Source organism: Triticum dicoccoides, chromosome 4A (genome assembly GCF_002162155.2).
Source record: "Triticum dicoccoides isolate Atlit2015 ecotype Zavitan chromosome 4A, WEW_v2.0, whole genome shotgun sequence".
NCBI classification, from domain to species: Eukaryota; Viridiplantae; Streptophyta; class Magnoliopsida; order Poales; family Poaceae; genus Triticum; species Triticum dicoccoides.
This window is the reverse complement of record NC_041386.1, coordinates 613,248,396-613,263,639: the sequence shown is the minus strand read 5'-3', so window position 1 is coordinate 613,263,639 and position 15,244 is coordinate 613,248,396. Positions and strand designations below refer to the sequence as shown.

At 47.1% G+C, this 15,244-nt stretch overlaps 1 pseudogene; it reads right to left on the bottom strand.

Annotated features, from left to right (window-relative positions):
• Nucleotides 1-10,440: 10,440 nt before the first annotated feature.
• On the bottom strand, nt 10,441-13,008 carry LOC119283815 (annotated as a pseudogene).
• Nucleotides 13,009-15,244: the final 2,236 nt, after the last annotated feature.

Sequence of the window (15,244 nt, the reverse complement as noted above, 5' to 3'; positions counted from 1 at the left end):
ACGTTGTCACCACCGAATCCGTTCGAGACTCCTCCTGCCGCCGCACTCGCGCCTGTACGCCGCTCCGCACCTTGGGCCCTGCTGGCACGCCAGATCCCGTGCGCCTGACCTAGCGCCGCCACCGCTGCTGTTGCACGTCCCGCTGCCTCGGCTTGCTTCTCACGCGACAATCGACCCACCGATCGATCGCCGCAAGTCCCGCCTGCCGCATGATTTCCATTGCTTCTTTTTCGATCTCATCGATAGCTTCCGTGCTCCACGACTTCCGCCGAAGGAATTTCTCCCGTTGATCAGCCTAGGCTTCAACCATTAATTCTTTCGCATGTCGTTACCGAAGCTCCACGACGCATACACCTCGAGATCAATCTTCATGACTTCAAACCGAACCTTGCTCTGATACCACTTGTTAGAATAAATCCGAGGCATACCGTTGATCTACCGAGGACCAAGCAATCACATCAGCACGACACCGAGATTTGTTAACGAGGTTCCCCATCATGGCTACATCCCCGGGGCCTGACTACGGGCGCTCCTCCCCGTGACACCGTCACAATACCGCACCCCGGCCGCCCGGGCGCCGGCACATGCCGCCGGCTCCCCCGCGTGCCCGTGCTATTATGCTGGCATAGGTTACATCGTGTGTCTACCCCCGATATATATGAGAGGCCTAGGATACAAGTGTCCTATTAGGACACAACTCCTACTCTGTCTACACACAGTCCAAAACCAAGTCCAATTGTAACCTACCTTGTACAATAATATTCGACACAACTCTAACAGGGAGCATCCGATGCTGGCGAGCCCTCAAGAGCAGAAACCCTGGCCTTCGTGTCAACAGGAGTAGCAACAGGGTGAAAGTTGAGCATGCCAACACGCTCAAGGAGCTCGTGTTCATACTTCTGCTGATGAAGAAAGAAGCCATCCGGTCGCCGAACGACCTAAATGCCAAGAAAATAATGTAGAGCACCCAAGTCCTTGATGGCGAACTCGTCACACAGCCGGAGAGTAATGTGCTGAAGAAGAGCCGCGGAGGAGGCCGTCAAGATGATGTCGTCGATGTAGAGGAGCAAATATGCAGTCGTGTCACCATGGCGATAGACAAACAGTGAGGCGTCCGAGCGTGTGACGCTGAAGCCCAGTGTCTGAAGAAACCCGGCGATCCGCTGGTACCAAGCGCGAGGTGCTTGCTTGAGCAAACACACATGGCCAGGAAGAGATGCGTCGACCAAACCGGTGGGCTGCTCACAATAAACCTGCTCCTCAAGATGGCCGTGGAGGAAGGCGTTGGAGACATTCATCCGATGAACTGGCCAGCCTCGGGACACCGCAAGCTGGAGGAGGATAACTCGGTCATGCTGTTTTCGTTGGAGGAAGGCTCCTGGGTTAGCCGTACCCTTGTTAGATTTGAAGATTTCCTTCCATTCCATGCCTATGCCGATTACGAGAATGGTGGCGATGGGCTTTTGTATGTTGTGGAGTACTCGGATTATGAGGACGAGGAAGACCTACTAGACGCTACAGTGAAACCGAAAGTCATCGGGTTCTCTGAGCAGCTGGATTGCATTTTCTTGCAGGCAGAACCGGGTGTATTCATGGTCAGCTTAGAGTCCGGGCAGCATCTGCGAGTCCTTGAACCGGATCAACGCTTTTTCGGCCCTGTTTATCCCTACTCCGCCATTTATACACCAGGTACGTATATACTCTTACTCTCCACTAGATATATGGTGCTATGTTTTATCATATCTACCCGCATAATCCGTATCAAATAATCTTTCTGGTTTCTAATTGGATTACATATTGCATTGTATGTAGAAAGGAGAAGGCAAACAGGTGTTACAAGCGGCGACAACATTGCTATCTAGCAACCAAATTCTTCGCAAGAAACAGAGGTTGGGGTTGCTGCTGCTGCTGCTGGGATTCTGAGGCTCCTTGCGTACCAATATGCTCTATTTGTTAGCTCTTTCTGTTCTGGTAGATGATGCCTTGTGACCAGAAATTTGTATCTGGTGTGTTTGCCTTGGCACTGTAATAAGGCAGTGTTCTCCCCGTGCATGATGGGAACTTGTAGGGGCCAATTGGCCAGTTATCTGTGGTGTTTTGCATGTCTCTCTGGTTTCTTAATGAAAATCGGGGCGGATATCCAATGGATATTTAAAATTCCCATATAATATGTGTCATTTCGACCATTAAAACCATTCAGGTGTGCATCAACGAAGGCTCCTCTCGCGTGCCACGTCATCACAGGTATACGACAAGAAAACGGATCGAGCTAGCGAATGGGCCGCCTCGTTTTTCATCGTTCCCATTGGATCGCGGGCGAAAAGTGAGCGGTCGCGGCGCAATCGCGGCCTGGAGGCCTCCCCGCGACGCAATGCCTGAAAAAACGCTAACTGCCGCTAATCGCGCGATCGCCCGCGAAAGGGCGCGATTTGACTTGGCGTTCGTTTCAGTTTCGCTGGGATGGGCCGAAATTCTGAAAGAGAGGCCCAAATAGAGGTCAGCCCAAATCTTAGCACTTACTCCACGAAACCTAGCCTCGTCTCTCCATTCCCTTCCCTCCCACCCACCGAAAAGGTTGCGGCAGCTGCGCGGTTCTTCCTAGCTGCGATCGGCAGGCCGGCTACTGCTTCGCCGGAAACCGGATCCGGTGACGGGAGAGGCGGCAAGGCAGCAAGGTAGCGAGGCAGCGACCACGGCAAGGCAGCAAGGCAGCGACCACGGCAAGGCAGCCGGCGACGAGGGGCCTCTTCACGACGACGACTCCGCGACCATGGCAAGGCAGCAAGGCAACAACCACGGCAAGGCAGCCGGCGACGAGGGGCCTCCGATTCTATCTATCATTTGTTCATTTGTTGATTCAACAAGAGCAGCACGACAGGCTCTTGGGATTGCATTGCAAGCTTGTAGGTTTAGCCGTTCAGGTATATCGGTTCAGGTTGTAGGTTCAGGTTCAGGTGGTGCCAAATGTTGATGACGAACAAGCTGAAGATGAACATCAAGAACAAGAGCTAGCTCTGACCATCAACTTCTGCTCTCCGCTTCCTCTGCTTCAGAAAACCCTCTGTTTTCCGATGAAAATCCTCTGTTTTTGAGATAAATATGCGCGTGTACATGCACATGTTACTTTTCCCGCGAACTGGGTTAGCGGCCGCTATCTCCCGCTATAGCGGCTGTAGCGTTTGCATGAACCGGCAGCGAAATGGGTTAGCCCGCAATCTTAAACTTTGATTTCAACTGACTACTAATAATGACTAACAATGGTAGTGATAATTAACCCGGTACATGCAATGAGTATGGTCTTAGTTCCATAGAATGTTGTATATGTGCGGTTACCCCAATATGACCTATATTATTTAACAAAAATTGAAGGCACTATACAGTTTGATAGACTATTTTTTTGAAGATTATTTTATGTTATGCTGATTTGTGCAATTAACAAACTCAAACTTTACTAACAACTACTCCCTCTGTCCCATAATATAATAATGTTTTTTACACTACACTAGTGTTAAAAACATTCTTATATTATGGGACGGAGGGAATAACTAATAGACAACCAGGGGCGGAGCCAGGGGGGGACGAGCAGGGGCCTGGCCCCCCCCCAACAATCAACAATTTTAGTAGGAGCAATGAGTAATTACCAACGAGATTCGATCAATATACGTACTCGGCCCCCCTATACTCCAATCCTGGCTCCGCCACTGTAGACAACCTAAGCATTTTCCTGCAGCAGCCAGAAAGACATGATGCAGTAGCAAAGAGTGTGGATTTTTTTGTCTTCCCATGTAACTGCACCTTCTATCCTGCCCGTTGGTAAATGCATGCTTGCACTGGGATGTGTGCTGCATCAGTACTCATTAACAGCCAGGAACAACTAAGCCACAGGTTTTGTAAGCGAAAATTTAAATCACCCAGTAAACTTCCCGTATTTTTTTATACAACTGAAAATAAATAAATCTTCGACACACCCTTTAAAAAACAATCAACACATGTATGTGTTTCTAGACCAGCTCGCTCCCGGTTACAAATTTTTCCAGTATTTTTTTTCCATGAATCTGTCGATTGTGCACTATTATTGCATCCAAAGACATCTTTTACAGTTTGAACAGGAGTAACTTCATAAGTTCATGAGATTACAAAGGAAGACCATGCAATCTTCAGTCATCAATACCGTCTACGAAATGAGCTCAAGTGAGCGAGATATTTAGGCACCAAGGCTGTCTATGACTATCTGAACGCGTGTTCCACTGACAAACTATGCCTATGCGCGTCGACATAGTACTCAGTATGAAGATGACTACTCTTGCATTCAAATTGAGCATCTCGAGATGGTCCATTTTCCACTTGTACTAGCATGTATTGATAAGTCGCCCATTCACTGTTGTAGTCACAGTATCCTTCTATTTCAAACTTGTTTAGCGCTTATACCTTCAGGACACAGAACCTAGCAATGTCAATTTGTTCCTGATAGCCTATGAATGACTTAAACACCACTTTAGATTGGTCTGAGGGCACTCAATCGGATGTAGCGCGTCACAATGAGACAAAAAAAAATATTCATCTTGTAATTTTTTTAAAACTGTGAAATGGATATAAGAGGAAATGTTAATTCTATTACAAATGAGACTAGATAATATCTCAATCAAATCAGACACTGAAAGCAAGCAAAGATGTGTACCCACCATGACATAGAGCTGGACAGCCAAAACCTTGACGATGCTCGTCAAGTTTGCTGAGCTGACTGGCTTACTCCCTCATGAAAAAAATGAACATACCAAAATATATCTACATGTAGAAATGCCATGCAAGATTCAAAAATGATTTGCTGCTGCTACCGGGCAGACTAAGGACTTGGAGATAGCATGGAAGAAAGGGCCTAATATCTCCAGTTTAGGTGCCCTAACACAATCATCTCGTTCAGAATGAGATAATATTAACCTTACAAGGTGAGTGTCAGAGAAGCTTAATTATAATGCATGTGCTTATCTCGTACGTATCATATCTATAGCCCGGTTTAAACATGTATATCTTCTGTAATTAGTACCAACCGTGTCAAAGGTTTAGTGATTAGTTAGGGCTCCTGTAGGTGTATATATACACATCACGTCAAGGAATACAACGCGTGAGCAATCTCTGTATCTCAACACTTCCACCTAAATACGATTTTATGTAGTTTGAGCGACACAGTTCGTTCACTCCACAATTCTGAGCTGAGGCACTCGGCTGCAACATATTTTCTCAACCTATGCCCATGCAAACCACACCAACACCAAACTCCACATGAACTCTTGTTCGGTTCCTCACCTACATACGGTCATCTTTGATTTTTTTTTTGTCTTCCTTTGCTATCCTAACACTTCATGCACTGTCCCGCACAAGCTCGCTCATCTCTCAACTGCTTATGTATTCTTCGAGTGCCCAGACGATCACCATGGATATCGATGCTATGACCCCTTAACATGTTGAGTTCTTATCTTACACCACCTCTATTTCAACGACGTTTGTTTTTCATTTAGGGGCTCCTGCTCTCCACCTCACGCAGATCACGTCATCGAGCTACCAATAGCGGTCGCACCAGTTCATACGCATTGCTGCGCCCCGGCGCCACCGATGTCGGCCTCCCAGCCTCACCACCGTCCTTCCCAGGCCTGACATTGGTTACTTATGTCGGGTCCCTAGCTGCCTCTTCTGCGATGCCCCATACTCCTTCCATGGCAGCAAATTCGGTTGCCACGAAAGCTGATTCAGCTGCCATGGCAGCAGAAACTTCAGTTAGTTGGCCTACCATGGTAGTAGTCAGTTCGCCTCCCCGGACACACACGCCTCCACACCGCAGAGTCCTAGTGTGTTGCCAACAAGCTTCCACTCAGACCAGCTGGCTTATTTGACCTCTGAGCGTGCTCCTAGTGCACCTCGGCCTCACCATGCTCGGTGAACGTTGAACATCACACTCCATGCTGACTTGACCTCAACAGGGCATCTTGCGGCTCATTAATCGCTACTTTAACGCCCACCTCGCTGATGTCACCACTTCAATGCCATTGCCCACATCTATTTGTGCCGCTCTCCACAATCCTATTTGGCTTGCAGCCACGGAACATGAGTTTACTGCCCTAACGGAAAATGGTACATGATCACTTGTTCCATGCCCACACTGTGCTAATGTGGTCATCCACAAATAGGTATTCCATCACAAACTTAATCCTGACGGCACCCTTGATCTCTACAAGGCTAGTTGGGTTGTGCATGGATTCACATAGAGTCCTGGAAGCGACTTTGGTGAGACCTTTAGTACGGTCATTGAAGTAGCAACTATCCAGACTGTGCCTCATCTTACTGCATCACGAGGTTGGCTGGTCCACAATCTCAACATCGCCAACGCCTTCCTGAAGGGTGTCCTCTCCAAGTGCATGTACTCCCAACAGCCCATAGGCTTTACCGATGCCACCCATCCAGACCATGATTGCATGTTGTCCAGGATCACTTCATCTCCTGCGTCAGGCGCTGTGAGCTTGGTACTCTTGCATTGGAGATTTTCGTCGTTGAGTTAGCCTCGTCCCCACTTGCTCACACACGTACGTTTCTCTTTGTACAGCCTAAGGGTCCCGACGTCGCCTATTTTCTCTTGTATGTTCACAACATTGTTCTGGCTGCATCATCCTCAGTGTTTCTTCAATGGATCATCAATCGGTTGGCAAGCTCAAGCTCAAGGATATTGGGCCTCTACATTTTTTTTCTTGGTGTCCTAATTCATCGCACCAAGACCAGCTTCTTCTTGTCGCAAGAGCACTATGTCAAAGAGCTTCTTGACCATGCAGCTATGTTTGATTGCAAACTAGTCTCCAGACTGGTCGACACCAGACCCAATGTCCCTGCGACCCCACCGGTGGGGTCAACTTCCCCAACCCCATGTTCTTGATGCTGCCCTACATCACCTACGCCATCGGTCAGGTGTGCTTGCATATGCATGCCTGGAGGACATGCACTGAGGTATTGTCAAGGGCCTTCCTCGCTACATCCACAACACCTCCATCAATGCTGGACTCTTCGTGGTTCTTCATCCCCCGACGTTGCCGCATACTCCAACACTGATTGGGCTGGCTATCGAGACATCCACCGGTCGACCTCCCGATAATGTGAATACCCTGGTGCTAGTCTCATCTCCTAGTCGTCCCGACAGAAGCCCAATGTTTCCTATTAGGGTGCATGAGTTGAGTATCGCTATGTGGAAAACACAACTGTAGAAAATTATTAAATTAATCAGTGAACAATATTGCTGTATCGAGTAAGCTATAGTCGTCATCTACGATAACAAGCCTGCTGTCTACCTCGCCGCCAATCATCTTCATGATCGACGAACCAAGCACATTGAGCTAGATATCCATTTCATACAAGAAGAGTTTACTCTCATCCATTTCTGTGCCATTCATTTACCTACCCCGGGACATCTTGCGCACATCATGAAGAAGGGATTTCGTATGATGAGCTTTGAAAGTTTTCAGTCCAGCCTTGGCATCATCTCCGACGATGCTCTCACTTTGTAAAGAAGCTTCTAACGCATGTATTTATCTCCTAAGTATCCTATTATATCCTCGCTTAAACATGTATATCTGTCGTAATTAGCTTCAAACGTGGCATAGATTTTGTGATTTAGTTTGGACTCCTGTACGTGTATATATACAAACCACCTCAAGGAATCCAATGTGTGAGCAATCTCTAAAATCTTCAGCGAGGAGCATCCTCAATAACGAATTTGGTTTTCTGAATAGAGATATGATGAAAACCTATGCTCATAAGATTCAGCGAGCTAACATGGAGATAATCCACACCATGAACCTGTGACATGTCACTATGGGAAAAACACTCTATGCCGAGCACCTAGAGTACTCGGCGAAGCCGGAAATGTACTCGACAAAGGGTTTGCCGAGCCGAGCCTAACACACGATATACCACTGTTCGGAAAAGTGGAGTATGCCGAGTGTCATTTCACTGATACTCGGCAAACCCTATGCAAAGTACAAAATCGGGGTGCTTGGCAAATAAAGTAACCTGGCGGCCAACCCACAAAATTGGTGATACCACATGGCACCCCTAGTTTTTTGAATACCAAAATTAGAATACATCGCATATAGTTTCCCAAGTGACAGGTGCTCGGCATAGTCATGTGCTGAGAGTGTGCCATGTGGCCTCGAATATGCCAAGCACTACCCTAATGGTACTCAACATACAGTTCTTCCAGGTGTCAGGTATTCAGCACACTCTTGCCAAGGGCGTGCCACATAGGCCATAGTGTGCCTAGTACCACCATGTTGGTACCCGGCAAACAATTTTGCCGAGTGCCAGGTTCTCAACACAATCCTGAGTTGAGGAGCATGTTGAGTATGCGGTCTGACACTTGGCATACTGCGAGACCGAGCACCATCATTTCTTTCAAGTTTACTAGATCATGATTAGGTCAAGTGTAATACTTGACATACCCATCTTTGTCGAGTGTTACACTTGACAAAGGCCACAATTTTTTTTCTTATAGGATTAGCCTTGCAACTCAAAACAATACATCCCATATGGTCCATACTATTGCACAAGCACCATATATATAGTCTGGCAAGCTCGTATAACAATATTGCCCACACAAGCAACATATATATAGCACACATATGGTCCATGCAATCTCTCTCTCTCTCTCTCTCTGTGTGTGTGTGTGTGTGTGTGTGTGTCTGTGTGTGCGCGCGCGCCACAGTGTGTGTGTGTGTGTTCTCTTCTTCTCCTGCAAGTTTCCCATCCCCTTCTGCTAGCTACCACTCCTACGTGTCTGATCCATATCCCCTCCTCCCAGGTCGTCACAATCTGGTATACAGAACCGTAAGTTCTTCCCCAAATTTTTTTGCCAATCCGCTGCCCCGCGACCCTCTCGGTTGATCTGTAACATACATCACTCAGGTTGTGATCTCACTCCGCTGAATTCCCTTGAAATCCCTAGTGGGGTTAGATGGTTTGGAGTGGGGTATGACGGCACCATGCAAGCGTTCCGCCGAAACCAGTCATATCATGAAAGTGGTGACATCATCATTCAATTGCTGACAACAAAAGAAACGAAGAACCTTGCTCCTGAGATCAACCTCGAGTTCCTCCAAACTTGTCAAGTTCACTAGATCCTCCAAGTCTCCCATTTCACTCGGGGTAATAACAAAGTCTGACATCAATGATAAATTGCTCATGTCCACAATCCCTTTAATATCATTTTTTTCTCCGGGAGGCGTTGTAGTTTAGTCAGCCGAACAATTTCATTAGGCAACTCTTGCACATTTGTACACAAAAGTTCTAGCTAGGGTCTTCAGATTACCTAGCACCACCATCCCTGATGGCATCTTGTAATAAATATATTTAGAATATTTTGTAAGCAAAAATAAAAACAAACAAAAAAGAAATAAAAAATGTGGAAAAATGAATGAATAAAAGAGCGTTCAAGGCCTGTGGCCCACTACGTTGCGCGGATACTTCAGAAAGCGCGCGTATCCAGCTGGATACTGCCCCGATACTCGGATACTGCCCTGATACAACCCGATACGTATCCCGTAAGTATCCCTCGGTTTTTCGATTTTAAAAAAAGAAAATAATATTTGATACTCCTAGGATACTTCTACGATACTGTTTGGATACCCGAAACCCCTGGTTTGACGTGAAATCCCCTCAATAGTAAAGGCACACCTTTTGAAGATACCCAACATGGGTGTGAGTTCATGCCAAAATATGACTGTCAATGTTCTTGTTCAATTGAAAGGTGAGCAAGAGAGAATCGATGCACTAATTGAAACAACAAACCCGGGAAAATCCCACTGCTAATTAATGAAAGTGGACCAAGTGCAAGAAAACAAAAGGAATAATCCTATTGAGGCATGCTTTGACCTAGAAGCTCTATTTTGTTTTCAATATTTTTAATAATTAATATATGTAATATCTACATATAAACGTATCGCCGTATCCATGTTTTCAGAAAATTAGCGTATCGGGCGTATCCCCGTATCGCGTATCCGATACGTATCCAAGTATCCGTGCAACGTAGGTGGCCCATGCTGGGCTGGCAGGTGGGCCGGGCATAAATACCCAGTTTCCTTGTTTCGGCCAGGCTCTCAAGCGGTGGCCACGAGCATGATTTTTGACTATTTTGTTACCGGCAAGAACCGGTGCAATCTCGGAGCATTATATAGAGATTTCCGAATTCAATACTCAAAATGACGGGCAACTGAAGCCAAAATAAAAGAAACGTATAAGGATGTGTTCGTATAATTATGTCATTTCAAGCTATTTGGCATATGCAATGTAGATGTCTTTACATAACTCAACAGTTATTGCAGATTTTGAAGACAAGTACAATACAAAAAATAGAATGGTATACATATACCTGTCTTGAAATCTTAGTCAAAGCTGCACTTTCCGGCCTTAGATCCAGCTGAGAGGAACAATCAGCAACTGCTTCCCGCTCCCCTGACCTCGCTCCACCAGCTTCCTAAACCTTGTCCTAGGGAGCAGAGCTAATCCTGAGCGCACTGCCCTTCCCCGGACAACCCAGTGAGGTCGGCGACGTTCCACCTCTTGACCAGGAACTCGAGGATTTAGGCGTACGTGGTCCATGGCGGTGCAAACGCCCAGCCACTGTGCCACCGTGGTGAAGTGCAAACGCCTGCCCATCATACATCAGGTGTGCGGGCATCGTGATCTTCTTCTTCATAATGCTAGCGAAGGCTAGAACCGTATAGTCGGGATCGACCTCGAAGAGCTTCTCCACTATCTTGGTATAAGCAAGCTCATGGCGCCTTTCGTCAGCCGCCATGGTGCCGCATATCTGGGCCAGCTTTTGGTCCCCGTACTTCCTGGCGTGCCTTGCAGTGTTGCCGTGAGATATGAAGGTTGCTCTCTCTTGGAAAGATGTGTAAATGAAAAACTCATAAGGGTTGGCCTCGGTTTTCGGATCCTACAACAAGTAAGAACAACACAGGGTAGTTACAACAAACTGGTGTACTGTTAAGTCTTAACGAGCGAATGTATGTGTACGCTGGTTGCCGTTCTTAACTATATTTGTGAAAGTTTAGTAAAAAAAAACGGCATGGGATGAACGAAGTATTGTCATTTTGACAATAACAAATTTTTGTTCCCTTCCCCCTTTTTGTGAGCAATAAAACAATCAACCAAGATAAATGGAAAATGTGACAAAGAAGGGTGACACAATCAGATACAAGTGCTTACCATTCCAGCACCAACCAAATACTGTATGGTCTTCTCCGCCTGCCTCATATCAGCCCTCCCAGTATTAATATACTTGTTCATGAGATCACCGTGCCGGTTCTCCTCCGCAGTCCATGCCCTCGTCCAGACTGCCCAGCTGGTTGGGCTGCTACTCGTCGCGGACGCCGCCATCAAGGATATTGAGCATTTTCTGATAGGTAGGGAGTGCTTCCTCAATGACCATGTCTCCAAACAGACATACCAAGTAGTCGTCGGGGCCGGGATATCCTCGGCTCGCTCCCTCAGCTCCTTGACTTCGTCATAAAATCTATCCAAGGAAGGGTCTGGCAGGTAGTCCTGTGGCTGCTAGGATTTCTCAACCGGCTCCAAGAAGACCAGAATGTTGTCCTCTATGTTATGTTATATATGCTTCAAATTCAAGTATAAAAAGAAAGGCTAACTTCTGACGAGTGAGCGGAGCGAGACCCGTCGCCGGTAGGATTGGGACTAAAGTCCGATGATGTATAGGTGGAAGACGGCGGCGGGCGCCTCTGAGAATGTGCAGGACCAGTGTGTGCCCCAGACCCGGCATTGTGGCTTGGTTGCGGCCTCCGACTTTAGATGCTAGGCTTTGGTGCGAAGTCTGTTTGGTATTCGGCTCAAATTTTCGACATCCCTTCATCAAGTGGATAGGAGTAGCGACATATGTTGCCGAGATGGTGGCTTCAGACTTACTGATGTATTAATTTGTAACGTTTTTGCGAATAATTAATAAAGTGGTTGCATGCATCGTCCAGATGCAGAGACCGGGGGTCATTCTTTTTTTTCTTAAATCCACACAACAAAAAACTAGACCATCTACAACTAATGCAATGTTTATTTGCTAGGCGGATCCCAAGTCGTCTCGGAAGTGAGGCTGTTCCCATTGTGCACTTGCTTCGTAGACTTATCTATGCATGCCTAGGAAGGAACAACAAGAGTACATTGGAGTAAAGGACACAGGCATATATATGTTGGTTATTCGCAAGAAAAGTATACATTTGCTGAAAAACAGATGTCACTTCACGGATTGATGGAATCTTCATTCATTCATTGGATGACCAAAGTTGCCAAAAACGATCCAGACATCAAAACCCGGACATATACCAAAACTTTGAGGATCTTCTTTGAAGATGCCTTTAGAGAAACTTCAATGGGGCGATCTATTTTGTTCGTTTGGGTCATCCGGACATAAAAGTTGACCCAATGGGGCGATCCGAACGGACACAGCGTCCGCCTGCTGTCCGTTTTGTGTCCATCCCGACCCAAACTGAACGCAAAAATGGGCAACAAGTGACTCCGCGGCGGACAAAACTGGGCACTCCTGTTGTTCGCTCTCGTCCGCTCCTCCCCTCGCGTGTCCGGCCTGCACCCACTGGGCAGCGACCCGCACTTCCTGCCATACGAGGACTCAAGATGTAGGCCACGGCGGCAGAGGATAGCGGCGGGCGGCGCGAGAAGAACGTGGTGGCTGCGGCGGGCGGCCGGCCGGTGGTGCAGGCCATGGCGGCGAAGGAGCGCAGCAGGCGGCCGGCCGGTGGGCCGGTGGAGGAGGCCACAGCGGCGGCGGCGGGTGGAGGACCACGGCGGGAGAAGGAGTGGAGGCGGGCGGAGGAGCGTCGCGGGAGGAGGAGCGGAGGTGGGCGGAGGCCGCGATGGCGTTGTGCCGAGGAAGGCTTCATGGGCGCCCACGGCGTCCTCCAGCGGGAGCGGGAGCACGTGCTCGCTGTCGATGGCGGCGGCCATGGCGGCCGCGTCGGGCACGGAGGAGATGGATATGAGGGGTGGATGCTCTCGACGACCTCGCCGCGCAGGCGGCGCACCTCTACAGCGAGAACACGCGCGAGCGCGCGACCCCATGCTCTCGACGACCTCGCCGCCCTCGCGCTGCCCTGCCGCTACCCTACCAAGCTCGCGGCCTCCTTCCACGCAGCGGCAACAGCTCATCGCAGGCACCGCTCGCCATGGCCGCGCTGGTGTAGACATACTCGACGGCGGCTGCGTCGCGCATGCTAGCTAGCTAGTTGTGGCTGCCGCATGCCGCGTGCACAACTGTGTGCGTGCGCGCATACTCGCCGTGGTAGCTCACGCGATGGAGCTCGCACGCCCAGCCGCCTCCCGGCCAGACCTGCGGTTGCCGCGGCTGCGCCAGGCCTCGCCGCACCCGACCCCGACAGCGCCCGGCAACGCACCGCCCGGCCTCGCGCTCGCCGCACCATGCTTGTGGCACTCGCCATGCCGCCCCCGCCATGGGGTTCGAGCTCGCCTGTCGGCCTCCCCGTGCGCTGCGAGCTCCCCTGCCATGCCTGCTACGTGTTTGACGAAATGTCAGGGCGGACATGTCGAAAATGGGTCTGGCTACCGTTAAACGCACTCGCAGACCCAAATGAAAAATCGGATACGGACGCGCGGACGGGCGATCCAAACAGACAAAAAACAGACGAAATCGTTGTCCGTTTGGGTTGGTCCGTTGGAGTTGATCTTAAACCACTCCTAAAACTAATAAAACGTGTAACTAAATCCAGAGACTTCGGAAGTATTTATGACAGAGTGTATGTGTTGTTGAGAGAGACCGTAAAAGAAGTTATCTTCCGGCGTTTCCTTTCTAGGGCCTCCAAAGCATCTTCAGGCTCCTCATCCTCTTCAACACAAAGTTCCTCTTTTACAGCTTTCCACTGTAATAGTGAAATGAATAAAAAAGGTTGCTTTAGCAATGGTAGATTAATAAGGAAACAATCATTATACATCAACACTCGCCTTGTCTTAAGTCTTACCTATTACCATTTAAACAGATTGTTTTGCCTTTGATTAAAGAAGAAATGATAAACATGAAACAAAATAGTCAGGAAACACACCGTTACACCCCCACTTGCATATGTGTTGTTTTATTCAGGATGACCTATATTGTGCACAACGAAATAAACTGGCCGAGGGCAGTGTGCTCTCTTCTTAATAAAATAACTGAGATTTTGTCTCCATCGGGTAAGTATACACTATATCATGCACAGAAATGGCATCATGTTAAATTTCTTCGTAATTGCACAACCCGCGAGTACATGCACATGCTATATCTCGTCGTGCTCGCCTATGCCGCCTCGACATAGCCTAATGTCTATGTCGCGGACACGAAGACTTGGTTTGGTGTGAGTTCTTTTCAGCTCAGACTTTTCATTTGGGTTTCTTGGGTTTTCGGGGAGCGGTTTCAGTGTCTTTTACCGTAATTTCTTTTGTGTTTTTTTGCTGATAATATATATATATATATTTATTATAGTTTTATTTGTATGTTTCTTATTTATTTATTCTAGCATTTTTAGTGAAGTTTATTTTGTGTTTTCCTATTGGCATTTCCTTATTTTTTTTCTGTTATATTTTATTTCTCTATTTTATTCTTTTTCCTGTTTTTATTCCTTTATTCAAGCCTATTTCAGCATAATTTCTTTGCTGTTTTTTCGATTGAATTTTGTTTTGTGTTTTTGTTATTTATTTATTTACTTCTTTTCTGTTTCTAATTTTGTTTCTAAAAATACACAAACACTTTTCAATAATATATTAACAACTTCTAAATATGTTAATATTTTTTTAATTATACTCACATTTGTTAGTACATGATGAACAAATATTAATACACAAAAAATAATTTTGAATAACAATAGGAATGTTTTCCCAAAATTATATCACAAATACTTTTAATACATGACAAACATTATTTAATACACGACTATGAGAAATGTGTAATAATACCAGGAGAAACTGCAGAAAATCATCCGAAAATCTGAGTACCGGAACTACCGATAGGCCAGCCCTCTTTAGGATTTGCCCCTTCTGGCTTGGAAGCTGTTATTCACACGGGCAACTCTCAAGCGCCCATCATTTGGCTGGCCCAAGTAGTGCAGCTTCATTATTATTTTTTCTTATTTTATTTTTACTTTTATTGTGCTTACATGTTTCCTCGTTTTTAAGGTAAAATACACTAATAGTTTTT